The sequence below is a fragment of the Eumetopias jubatus genome, unplaced genomic scaffold, assembly GCF_037043125.1.
Source record: "Eumetopias jubatus isolate StellerSeaLion01/CBP00866 unplaced genomic scaffold, mEumJub1_p1.0 scaffold_3, whole genome shotgun sequence".
Classification (NCBI taxonomy): Eukaryota; Metazoa; Chordata; class Mammalia; order Carnivora; family Otariidae; genus Eumetopias; species Eumetopias jubatus.
This window is the reverse complement of record NW_028274809.1, coordinates 189184888-189199024: the sequence shown is the minus strand read 5'-3', so window position 1 is coordinate 189199024 and position 14137 is coordinate 189184888.

Here is a 14137-nt window from a genome sequence, read left to right as displayed (position 1 = left end):
GGTTCCCGCCAGCAAATGGTTTTCTGCCTTTGTCTTGTTAGATGTGCCATTTTTGGCTCCCTTCTACTTAAAAAACATTTTAAAAGCATAGAGTTTTCAAATGCACGGGACTAACAGCGTCGCATGTCAGAGGACTCAGCTGAAATATTTATCAGCTGACCAGCTATTATTTGTAAGAACTCGTGGAGGACGCTCGTGAAGCTCTGGAGGACTTAAAAGGGCAAATGTAGTGTCTATATTTAAAAATAGGATTGAACAATGACCCTGAAACTACAGGCGTCAGCTTATTTTCCTTACCTGGAAAAACCAGAACAAATCATCCAAAAATCAATTTGCAAGCAACAAGGAGAGCACATCGTGCTAGCTAATAATTCATCGGCCGTTGTGAAGCAAAAGGTTGTCAAAGTTTTATAATTTCTTCCTACGATAGTGATAGCCTGGTAAATTAGAGGGCAGAAATGGCATCGTATTTCTTCCCTAATAAAGTTTATTGTCTCTTATTCCCATAGAATCTGAGTAAATATGAACTAGGGCTGGAGGTCATAATAAAGTTACATGGTCAGAGACATAACTGTGGCATTTCACTGAACTGTTCATTAATGAATAATTCCATTTCAGGTTTATTGCTTAAAAGTGGGATTTTGTAAGAGGTCCAGTTGGGATCTAGTCTTATTTGATATTTTCAATTTGACCACATACAAAATAGACTGTACGCTTGTTATGTGAACCAGTGATAGTCTAAGAGGTATAATTATCACCGTTAGCCACAGAGTTAGAATTCAAAATACCACTGAAATAATAAACAGAGTGGAATTTAGCAGTGAAGGGAAAGATACAGGATATTTTTCTTGTTGAAAAACAAGAAATCTATGAAGAAAGGATCATCAAGGAATTTTCAAGTATAAATTAGAAGAAAAAAAAAGTCCTAGGGTTTCAACTGGATAATTGTGCAGCAGCAGCAGCAGCAACAAAAATCAGTATAGAAACGGAAATTTGGAGATAAAAAAGCACTTTTAAAATGATCAAATTAAAAAAAATAAAAATAAAATGATCAAATTTATGATTTTACGTTTTAATATAACAGTTTTAAAAAAGAGGTTTCCAACAAAATTACATAGGGTTGAGTGGACTAGCACCTGATTTGCCTGAAATTTCGCATTAAACTGTGAGCCGATTCCGGGTGGGACGTGGGTCTCCCTCACCGGGGACAGCGAGTTGTACTCCCCAGCAAGCACCCGGAGGGCGTGCCAGGGTTAGACCTCAGGCCCCTCCCTGCTCAGAGTGTCTAAATATATATAAATATAAATATCCTCCATGCTTGGATGCTAGTTCAAAACTGCTACCTGTCCTTGATTAGACAGGCACTGGAATTGAGAGCAACCATTCAGAAACATCTAGAACATTTTGACAGTGTGATTCTACATGTGTTGAATCCAATAATAAAAAATTAAACTTATATTTTGTGTACCTTTTCTTTTCATTTTCCTAGCATTTCACTTCTTTTGTAGTTTACAAATATATGGTTTTGCAATGAGTTGGAAATTTAAAAACCGGGCTTCTCACCAAGATAGTTTGAGAAAAATTGATATACAGTGCATAAAAAAATGAAAAAATTAAATTCCGTCATTATATTAACACGTTTGGTTTATTTAAGACCATTTCCAGAAAACAGACTGCAATATGTGAAAAAATATCAAAAAGATTCAGAATTATGAATTTGGTCCCCAAGTGAGATATAAGACCAATCCGTATATTCTCAACCTATGGGCATAAAACGATCTCTTTAAATATCTTTCTGTTTGTGGTATCATCTTTCTAGGTCTTCAGGGTCGTTTTTAAATGTCTTTCTCTCTTCCAGAACACTTAAAGCAAGCATGTTTATTTTATTATCAATGGTCATGGTAGTAATGTTCTTCACATTCTTCATTTTAATAGATTATTTATTAAAATATCAAGCAGTTCTGGTCCTGTCCTTGTTTATATCTAGAGTCATTGTGGAATCAGTTGTTAGGTGCTATCCATGATCAAAAGCCTGAAGTCCACACCGATTGTTTCCCCTTATCTATGTTCCTATCGCTCCCCACAGAGCGCAGTGAGAGTAGGCTGGGGGAGGAACTGGGGCAATCCCTCACACCTTATTTCTCTAGGTTCAGGCCTGATTGGCATTCTCTTTTATCTATCAAGGGGGCCACTTTCCATCCAAGCTCACACCTTCTACATGTCACTTTACAGTAATACATAATGGAGGGTCTTCCAAATGTAAAGATAATGAGAAGAACCATACGAAAACACCCACAAGTTAATAGCCTGATGGGCAAAAGTTCATCTCATCTTTTCCATCTACCATTTTCATAACACTCTAGCCTTTGATATCCCCAGGGAATGACAACAGTGAGTTCCCATACAAATCACACTGGTGTTGTTAGCTGAAATATGCACATACCAACCTAAATGAAACATGTGCATGGCCAAACATTTGCCAGTAGGACGCTGTTTGTACCGTTGATTTATAGACCCTGTTGATGTGGGTCCCTTCTGCTCTGTTAGGACCAGTCGTGAGTTTCTCAGTGACCACCCAAGGAGCAATCATGGAGACCATCTGAAGAACAGAACACTGCCCTCATCAAGAAGCTGGGGCCTCATTAGTATTTGACTCCTGCTGAACTACTTCAGAGAAGCCCATTCAGTTCCTCCTCAAAGGCTCAAGCCCAGAAGACTTACCCAAACACTGCAGCCCAGCATTCAGGAATGCCACCACTGTACAGCTGTGGCATCCGGGCCTCTTGCTTGGGTCCACCCAGACGTCTCGAGTCCGCTGTGCCCTGCAACTTTCTGGAATGCCCTCTGCTCTTACACCGTCACCAGCCTTCCTCCAGCTGCAGTGTAGCCATCTGTCCAGGTTCGGCAGCCTCATATCTTCCTGGTCAGGGCTAGGCCCCTTATATATGCCCCTATTACATTGTGTTTACACGGTTCTTTCCCTCCGTGACCCCACAACTGACAGCTCCTTCACAGCCTGGAGCGGCGTCCCTTGTCTTGGTCTTCCTGGTGCCTGGCACACACTGATGAGCTTGCTTTCTGAGCATACCTCCTCACCTTCTGGGCCCGGACACATCAGATGGAGTGGTCAGCCTCTGTATGGGAATCCATTAGGAACCAATGAACCACTCCACGTCCCATGGCCTTATTCTCCCTCCCTACTATCCAGAATGTAGGTTTCTCTGCTCATTAGCTCTCTCTTGAGGACATTTAAGCTGTCACTCTGCAATTCTCTGTGCTTTCATTTTGGTGGCATCTGTCACAGATGCTGCTCTGGAACGTACTTCCCTGCGCCTTCTTCCTCTTGTTGGTCCTGCCTGGAAACTACGCTCCTCCGAGCCCCCGTCGGTACATCTTCCCCCTAATGTCGCCTATGTCCTTTTCCTCCATTCCATGTCCTTTCTGGTTCATTCGCCGTCATGCGGAGTCCGTAGTCTCCTCACCCAGAACTCCCTTTCTCCATCATACCCTCCATCTGACCAACGGCCTCCTGGTCTGTCAGTTTTCCCACCCTCATACCCACTTTTTCTGCTAAGTCTCCGTGCTCCCCGTTCCTCCATTTCTCCTCGTTGACTAGACCCTCTCAGTTTCCCCTCCTTCTCCTCGAGGTTTGGTCTCTCTGTGTGATCACCTGAACGATGTTCTCACTGGGACCCTTAGTTTCCTGCATCCCCACGTCTATCCACGCACCACTCTCACAAAATCCCAACCCTTGCTCATTTCCAGGATCCTGAAGTGAAGAGCCTAGAGCCAAGTGACCCGGGCTTTGAGGAACAAAAGTAAGAGATAAGAGGGTCCCACCAATACCTGATGTCCACCAAGGTGTGCGAGGTGCCTATTGGGCAGAGTGCCAGGCACAGCAGAGCGCATGACTGCTTCCCGTTAGCCCTCCAGTGCCTTTTCTGGACCTCTAGTTGAATCTGGGCCTCTAGATTTAATCCTGTTTAATGGGTTCTTTCTATTTTTCTCTACCTTCCCTTTTTGCAATAGAACTCTTATTTTTTTAAGATTATTTATTTAGAGATACAGCGTGAGCATGCACACTTGAGCAGGGGGGAGGGGCAGAGAGAGATGGAGAGAGTCCACAAGCAGACGCCCCACTGAGCACAGAGCTTGACGTAGGGCTCGATCCCACGACCCTGAGATCTCAACCTGAGCCAAAATCAAGAGTCAGACACTCAACCAACTGAGACACCCAGGCGCCCCAATAAGACTCTTATTTTTGTGTGACATCTTATTAAGGAATCCTCAACATTAAAAATAGATGAAAGTGATAAAAGAGGCCCTCAGGCAGTATCCATTTCAATTGTTTGGCAGAAGCAAATGTTTAATTTTCATAGCCCCAGAAACACCTCTGTCACCCAGGGTGCCACAGGGCTTATTTTGAGAACTGCTATGCTATTCCTTCAGGCTACATGATTTATTATAAAATAAAAGAGGCAAATTGCACAGGCATACATTCAGTATCACTCCATTTATACATACATACATTCTTGAATAAACATAGAATATTTGGGGGAAATCGAATATGGAAATTAACACTGATTTCCCTCCAAGACCAGGAAAAGTATATGAGGAAAGAATGACATTCTTTAATACATTGATCATATATATATATATTTTATACATATATATATATTTACCATAAACATGTGACATGTTTATCATTATAATGATATGTGTTATTTTTATCATTATCACTTATCAAATAAAAGACAAGGAAGTCATCAGACTTTAAGATTTCTGAGGTACCTCTCAGCTCTAAGGTTCTGTGATTCTGTCTCCTGTGAGTCTACCTCCCTTCTTGTCCAGTACTTGCAAATATTAAAAGTCACCTGTGAAAAGGGCTGCTCTACAAATTGACAGAGTTGTTTCTAGAAAGGAATCCTGCCTCAGAAGCTTATGGGCTGAATTGGGTCCCCACAAAAAGATGCGGTGCAGTCCTATGCTCCAGTACCTCAGAACATAACGTGATTTGGAAACAGGCAGATGTGATGACTTAGGTTAGCATGAGGTCCTACTGCTGGAGTAGGGTGGGTAACTAAGCCAAGATGACCGGTGTCCTTATAAGAAGAAGAGGGAGGCGAGAGAGAAGCATCTATATGAAGACTCAGAGATACAGCGGAAGGCCACGTGAGGATGGAGCAGGGACCGGAATGACGTGGCATCCAGCCGTGGAACACCAAGGAGATGGCTGCCACCAGAGACTGGGAAGAAGCAAGGGAGGATTCTACTCAGAGCTCCCAGAAGGAACCAACCCCACCAATACCCCATCTAGACTTCCAGCCTCCAGAACTGCATGAAAATAAATCCCGTTGTTTTAATCCACCCAGTTATGTGGTATTTTGTCCCAGCAACCCTAGAAAAAGAATACACAAGCCTACCCTCTCAGTAAGGCATATCTTTACATCTTCACCATTTCCCATGTGGCTGTCCATCCTACCCACATGCTGAACAGTTGTCAGACCCTATAAAGAAGACAAAGTAAATGGAATTTTGTATTCACTGGCCCTTGGATTCAAATTCAGGAAGGAGAGCTAAACTGAAGGATCTAATCATTTTATGTCTGGTTTTGAACTATGTGATGTATGATAATATAACAACTTGAATATAATAATATTCCAACAAATGGAATTAGAGTCATCACACTGCTTTATTTGAGATCCAACTGAATCTATAGTGCATTATTGATTATATTTCCCCTCAAATGCCAGTGAAGAAATGGAATTGAACCATGAATATTTTACATCAAGAAACCATCGATTTGAAGAGTCTTCAAAATTACACACATAACAGGAATCTGGAGTTAATCCTCACAGACAAAGTGCATTAGATTAATTTTGATTTTAAAATGTTGTCCATATAATTTTAAGGCAGCATTATTTTTCCATTGTAATAAATTTCTAGGATTGGACTATATTCTATTCCAATTTGCCACTGAGAATAAAATCACACACTTCAGATATCAGAGGAAACTGCGAGGTTAACTTCATGTGCAGCAGGGACTCCCACACAACTGATCTAGAAACATCCGAAAGTTGTTACAATAGCTGTCTTTGAACTTAGCCAAAAAAAACTTCATAATTTCCTGTCAACAAAAATCTCAGCTGGTCCTCTGGAACCTATAATTAGTCAGTTTTTGAGTTTAATTTTTTTCTATTTTGTTTGAAGCTTCTCTTTCTAGAAAAATTTCAATCTCCTGATGAAAAGTGTTTGATGCGAAATGGTCTTTGACCCAAACAAAGGTATTTGTGGTGTTTTTAAGCTGCTCCTTCTGTATACCCAACATTTTAGTCTTCATGGTTCTAGATACAAAAGCAAAACATGAATATGATGCCTTATTTTATCAAAGTTCACCAATTAATAATTCAGCAATTACACAAATAGAAGAGATAAACATATCAATAAATCCAAAAATAAATAAAAGTTGGGTCCTATCCCAGCCATGGACCCATCCCTGAGCAATCTTTGAGGTGTTCATAGCAGAATTCTACTCTTCCTCTGGAAACATTAAGAACCTCAGTCACTCTTCATAACTGGTGGACTTTCAACCCCACCTTCCATGGAGGAGCATGCCAGGCATGCCCGTGTTGATGGGCAGCATGCCCTCGTCCCTAACCTCCAGGGGTTTGGGGTTTTGGTGGCCTCCTCTGCCCCAGCCCTCCCCCAGGTGCCTCCATGGGTGTGGTGAGCCTTGGTTAAAACTGGAGTTCAGACAATTATCCTATTTTCACCTGCAAGGCCCCCCTACCGACTGCATGGGTGGAGAGGTGAGGAAGAAGATACAGAGGTGCAGTGAAAACCTGAGAGTAGGAAAGTAGTTGAGAGACTGGGAGAGGCCTCGGGTGCCAGCAGAGAGTGGACGGGAGGGTCTGATCTGTCTCGGAAAACTATTGCTCGTATCCCGGATCCCCTAACACTCATGTGAGCCACCAGGCTTACGTCTGAATGTCGCAAGTGCCCAATTTTGTAAATGACGTATTTGCCGTATAAAGTAAAGTGCAACCAATATTATTCCCATAATAATGGAATGTCTCAAACTTGAGTAGTATATATACTAAAAGGGAGAGAGAGAGCAAACCGACTTTTAATGGTGACCAATTATTTTCATTATAAAGTTATTATGGCAGTCTGAACATGCATCCCCCTCTCTCAAAGATATTCAGGTCCTATTTTCTGGAACCTGTAAATACTAGCCTATAGAACCAGAAAAGGGAAGGTAGCTTGGAGACATGATTAAATGGAGAATTTGAAATGGGGAGGTTATCCTGGATTATCTTGGTGGGCCCTAAATGCAGTCATGTGTACCCCCACAGGAAGGAGGCATAAGACAGTTTTGCACACACAGAGAAGGCAGTGTGAAGGCACAGGAAAGAAAAGTTTGAAGATGCAGCCACAAGCCAAGGAAGACTGGTCACCATCAAAAGCTGGGAGAGGCAAGGCGTAGATTCTCCCCTGGGGTTTCTGGAAGGAGGGGGGCCCTGCTCATGCCTTGAGATTGGCCCAGGGTTAGCGATTTGGGACTTGAGGTCCCCAGGACTGTGAGAGAATACATTTCTGTTGTTTTAAATCACCAAGTTTGTGGGGATTTATTGCAGCAGCCTTAAGAAACAAATACAGCTACCAGTTATTTATATTATAAAGTTGATGTATAAACATCAAAGAATGGATAAATTCCCTATTCTTATGTCTATAATACATCTGCAAAAATCCCAACTAATTTATAAATTAAATAAAAAGGAAACTAACCAATAAAAGGAATGTAAAATGCACGATGATTGCAAAATTTGTCACCGTTTGCACCAGGGATACAACTCTGAGAGCCATGGGCCAAGTTCTCCTAAATGGTACCTGCTTAAAGCACCAGAAGCCATACGCGGATTTAAATCTCCCAGCACTTTTCCCCCGTTGAACCACTGCAAGACCTCAGGGAAGCCCACCACGCTAAATATTTACTGTTCACATACACAGGCTGTGTCTGTCCTTTTCTCATTAACCTTTGAAATTAAAAGACAACTAATTGGTGGCAATGAAAGAGTGAACCCAGACACCAGTGGGAGTCAGTAATGTTTACAGGTGAGCCCCTAAAACAGTGCTCCTTACACTTCGGTGTGCAGCAACAGATCTGGGCATCTTCTGGGCGCGGTCGGAGAGTCTAGCAAGCAAGTCCCCACCCAGGTGACGTCAATGTTGCTGGACCACAGTTTGAGAAAAAAGGATGTAAATGACCCATCGGACATGTGCTTATTTTACATTTCTTCATAACTTGATAGAAATCTTTTTAAAACCTTTAGTGAGAGTATGGAGCCCTGACCCGCACCGCAAGAGATACATCAGTCTGAGTTACATGCCCATTGGTGTAGACGGGCACAGAGGGCTGTGTTCGCAACCCCCCCCCCGGGAATATCAGTGCTTAACAAACAGCAATGTATTTCTGTTACGTGCCAAGACCACTGCCCTGTGAAGTAATGTGCATTCAACAGTATCTCTCCAACAGCAGCTCCCCAGGCTCAGGGATCCAGGCCTGTAAAATCTCGCAAGTCTGCCATCTGCAACGTGGCCTGACGTTTGCGGCCAGAGGGAAGCCGGGCTAGAGTGCTCTACCTCAGCTCCAAGACACCTTGGTTCATAAGTGAACACATTGCACTTCTGCTCATCTCCTAACTTCTAGAACTGATCACTTGGCCCCCACATCACTACTGGGGAAGGTGGGAAACTGGGGAGAGCTCAGGGATATTCGGAAGCAGTAAATATCTCTGCCAAAACATTCACCTATAATAACATCTCTCTAGATCACGCCCTTCAAAATATCTGATGTGAGAGGAGGAGCAGAAAGTACCGGGAGCCTTCACAGAATTGGTCTTGTTCAGCCGGCTGGTCTCTGACACGGCTGTAGGAAAACATACGTACGACTGTGCTAATAGTCCTCATACTAATATTAATTTATCATACTTAGCTTATCTCCCAATTTTAAACTATACATAATTTAGGAAGACAAAAAGGGTTTTTAAATGTCCATTCAAAGGACATTTGCTTCTGTATTGTACCTGGGTTAGATTAATTCTATAAGTATATCATTTACTCTAACAAAATCAGAGGTAGACAAAGACATTATTTGTGTGAAATTGGCAATATTATATTTATATTACAAATAATATGTTAAATTATGTAAATTCTATTATGTATGTTTTTAAACAAAATAAGAATTTGTATAGTTATGGTTTAATACTTTGTGCTTGCTTTTTTAAAAATTTATATAATGCATGTGATTGAGATCTGGAAAAACCTCAAAATGATGTTTTAAATCTTTTCTTTTATAAAATATGCTATAAACAAAGAAAAGCACATGTAAAATGGATATTTAAAATTATTTTTACATAAAATAATTTTAATATATATTTGATCAAAAGACAGACCCCCAGACCTGGAAACAGGATATGTGATAGATGTGGCAAATCAGTGGAAACAGAAATACTGAGATCATAGACCATACATGAACTAATGAAATTACACACTTTAATACATGTGCACACACACATATGCTCACACTTTGATTTGGATTAAGATTTTTTAGATAAAATAAACTAAAAAACTTCAGAAAAAATATAATGTTTTGTCACCGTTGTTGAACAGCTTTTAAGTAAAGCTCATACACACACAAAAATGAAATTTGACAAAATTGGCTTAATTAAATTAGAATATAGAATATGTTACAAGTTAATTAAAAAAAAAAAAAAACAGGACAAACAACCCAATAAGAGTGGGCAAAAGTTGTGAATATTCTGCCATTCTCAGAAAAGAAAAATGGGATTAGCCAATAAACATATGAATATATTCCTGCAACATCATTAGGAATCAAGGAAATGCAAATCAAGCCGATGATGAGATTCTATTTCAATTCTAAACTAAACCATCAGTGGCTCCGTGTGTGACAATGAGGAAGACGGAACTGGCAGAGAATGCTCCTAGGTGAGCAATCCAGCAATACCCAACAAAGCTAAAGATGTCTATTCCCTACATTTAGGAGATCTGTTTCTAGATAGCAAACTTTCTACTCTGGCCCCAGAATGTCGGCCAGACACCGCACAAGGATATTCAGGAAGACTTTTGCAGCAGTATTTGTAACAGTGAAATAATGAGAGCTGGAACAAAATGCCTACCCCTCAGTAGGGGAAGAGATAAATAAACGGGTTTATTCTGATATTGGAATTCCATAAGACAATTGATTGGATGAACCATATTAACACATATCAACATATGTTGATGACAAAAAGTAGGGTGCAAAAGGGCAAATATAGTGTGATATAATTTAAGTAAAAATATAAGCAGAACAATAATATAAGTTGCTTACGAATATAAACATATCCAGGAATGCAAATATCTGCACAGCAATGATATACAAAACTTCAGCCTCCAGGGAGAAAGAGAAGGAAAATGGACAGGAGGCCAGTTTTACTGTATCTCTAACTTTTTTTTCTTGAAAACAAAGAAAAGGACTCTGAAGCCAATGTAGCAAACTGTTAACATCTGTTAACTCTGGGTGGTCGACACGTCGTTAACTGTTATATTATTTTCATTGCTTTTTGGTATGTTTGAATTATTTCGTATAAAAATAAAAATCCTTAAAATCAAAATTGTCCATTTATTTATTTTTCCAGTTAAATGACTTTTTTTTTTATATCTTCAAATGGTTGATTTCATTACTTGCGTGCTTTTAAATATTTTAATGATGATCACACCAAAAAAATGTGGCAGTCTTTGCTTTATTTCTGCATACCGTGGTGCGGAGGGAGGGTGAATTTCCGTCCATGGGCATGGGATTGTGTGCTTACGTGACAGTCAGAGCTCATACAAGACTGAGAGCTTTTGGCATAGGAAGGTAAGTCAATAGCGGGATCCAGGATGGAAAAGAAAGAGACTGGAGGCAAAGGTCAGTTGCAGTAGGGTCACCCAGCAAAGTTATGCAGTCCTAGCGGGGGGAGTGCAAAATTAGAGATTAAACAAATCTATTTTAATGTCAAATTCAACACGATTTGACAATTAAATCAACATAAAGCAACATATAAGACAGCAGCCTGAGATTTTATGGCTCAAAGGAAGCAATATTAAGATAAAGGAAACATAGTACCTTTATTTTTTATTTACTTTTTTTTTCAATTCACATATTTTATATTTCAGTTATAGCACCTTTAAATGGAGAGACAGCAAATCCTGTTTTGGACATGCTCAATTTCTTGTGAGTTACTTGAAAGTACAAAACACTTTGCCCCCTTTTTTTTTTCCTTAAGATCTTATTAATTTATTTGAGAGAGAGAGAGCATGAGCAGAGGGAGGAGCAGAGGGAGAAGCAGACTCCCTGCTGAGCTCCATCCCAGGACCCTGAGGTCATGACCTGAGCTGAAGTCAGACGCTTAACCAACTGAGCCACCCAGGCGCCCCAAAATGACCAAATGTCACCAGAATGACCTGGAATTTGGGTTTCTAGTAGATCGTGAACATGTTGTCTCCCATAGGAAGCTAGAGATGCCAGTTCACAAATGCAGAAGAGGTCAACCGTAACAAGGCAGTGAGGGGCGGGGAGCTCCCCTCAAAGCTCTTTGCTTTGATCTCCACCCCTTTCCATACATTTCCTTTCCTCTTCCTCCAGGTCCCTTTCTCCCTTGTACTACTAAATATATATTTTTAATATTGGCTATTTCATGAGAGTGCAAGAGTCCTTATCATGTCTTTATAAAAAGTGAATCAAACTATATTCCTTGCTTTAAGATTCAATATACGCAGTATGAAATGACATATTGTGGTTTGTTTTGCTTGTTTGAGGGTCTTGATAGATCTTTTTTTCTGGAGTTTATTGCCCTTTAGGAGTGAATTGAAACTTCCCTACGTGTTTCTATATCATCACCACCACGTAAGCCTCCCCTGAGTCTAAGGATGCTGGGTATCTAACCGTTGGTCTACACAGCCCAACCTGCTTTAACCTCCCCAAACACCCATATTTACCAATTCTCTGAAACCGATCTAGGATAGAGCATTGCAATCTGCAGAATTTCAATTGCCTCGTGACATGCTTGTTCTTGGCCAGAAAATGTCCAGAGCATCTCTATAAAAAATGTCACCTATGCTAAAAAGAAAAGAGGTTTATCATTTCTCTCCCCATTCTAACTTAAATTTCTGCCTACCTTAGGGTATGACTCATAAGGACAGGGATATGGAAACATTATTTTGACCACAAATTATTTATTCAATATGTATTAGTTCCAGGCAAAAATCTAGGCAGTAGGATATAGTAATAAATTTTTAAAAAAATAAAAATTTGTGTCCTTATAGAGTTTACATTCTTTGGAGTATAGTGCATTAAAAATATGTAAGGAAAACATCAAGTAAATCACTAAACTAAAGCAAGAAAAGAGAAAAGGTGTTCAGGAGGGTTTACAGGTTTAAATGGAGTTTACCAGGGAAGGATTCATATACCATATAATTGAGCAAAGACCTCTGAGATGTAAGGGATTTTACATGCAGCTAATTAGGAGGTGAGTGTCCAAGCAGAAGGCACAGCACATGCAAAGGCCCTGAGGTAGGGCTTGTTGCTGTGTCGAAGGAACAGCAATGAGGCTGATTTAACTAGGAAGTGAGTGAATGAGAGGGGGAATCTTGATCAAGACATTGTCAGAGGGTGGGTGTAGAGCTACAGGATCATTAAGGCCAGAGTAAAGATTTTGCCTCTTACTCAGAGTGAAATGAGAGGACACTGGAGGATTTGACGAGAATTATATGCTTAGGTCGCTATGTTATGAACATACTGTGGGGACAAGGACAGAAGCAGGGGGACCTATTAAAACATCTTTGAAACCGTGTATGGAAAAGATGATGGTAAATTAGCCTTTGAAATTAGCAACAGAGTAGCAGTATTTTGAGGGTAGATCAACTGAATGCAAACTGCAAGTGAAAGAGAAAAATTAAAGTTTTTTGTGGCCTGAGCAGCCCGAGAGGATAAATGTGCCTTTTACTGGGACACGGGAGAATGCAGAGGGAGTGGCTTTGAAGGCAATGAGGAGTTGATGTTGCAGGTTAGACCCCCGGGTGAATGGCAGTAGGTGACTATTCATCCAATTCTGGTGTCCTAGGGAATATTTCCCAAGTGTGGTTTACAGTCCAGAGCAAAGCCACGGAAGTCTTCTGCAGGCCGGTCCAAGGCGGGCTGCTGCACCGTCTCTGTCTCCTCTGTGGCCAGAGGTCAAGAACGGGCTCTTCATCCTTTCCTGCTATGGCTCAGAGATGCTCCTGCATCTTGTGATCATCCCAGGACAGAAAGCACCTGTGCACCTTGCACCTGTGTGAGTGCACACACACACACACACACATACACACACACACACCTCTAAGCATTCATGTACCTTGCTCCTGCGTGAGTGCACGCACGCACACACACACACACACCCCTAAGTATCTGTGCACCTTGCACCTGCATGAGTGCAGCACACACACGCACACACACACACCAAAGTACCTGTGCACCTTGCACCTGCATGAGTGCACACACACACACACACACACACACACACCCCTAAGCCTTCATGTACCTTGCTCCTGTGTGAGTGCACGCACGCACACACACACACACACACCAAAGTACCTGTGCACCTTGCACCTGTGTGAGTATGTACACGTGTGCACACATGCACACACACACCCCTAAGTATCCGTGCACCTTGCACCTGCGTGAGCACATGCACATACACACACACACACACACACACACACACACCTCCCTGGGACAAAGAATCCTTTTTCACAGACGGTGGAGTCCAACTCCATGTGTAAGAAAAATAACATTCTCCTTTCTAATGGAAATAAGAGTTGCTATAGCAGCCAATTTGTATTTTTTAAAAAGAGAACCCCTAGACTATCAGTCTAAAGCAAGCCTCCCCAGCAACTCTGGGTGGGTCCATGTCTCTCACACGTCTGCGACATTCTGCAGCCCACAACGTGCCTCCCCCTAGGATAAATGGCAAGGACCCCAAAACAAACTTTTGCTCACACCTCAGAACCAAGAGAGCATTTACTTTTACACTAGAAGAATGTTCCACCTTAATTTTGA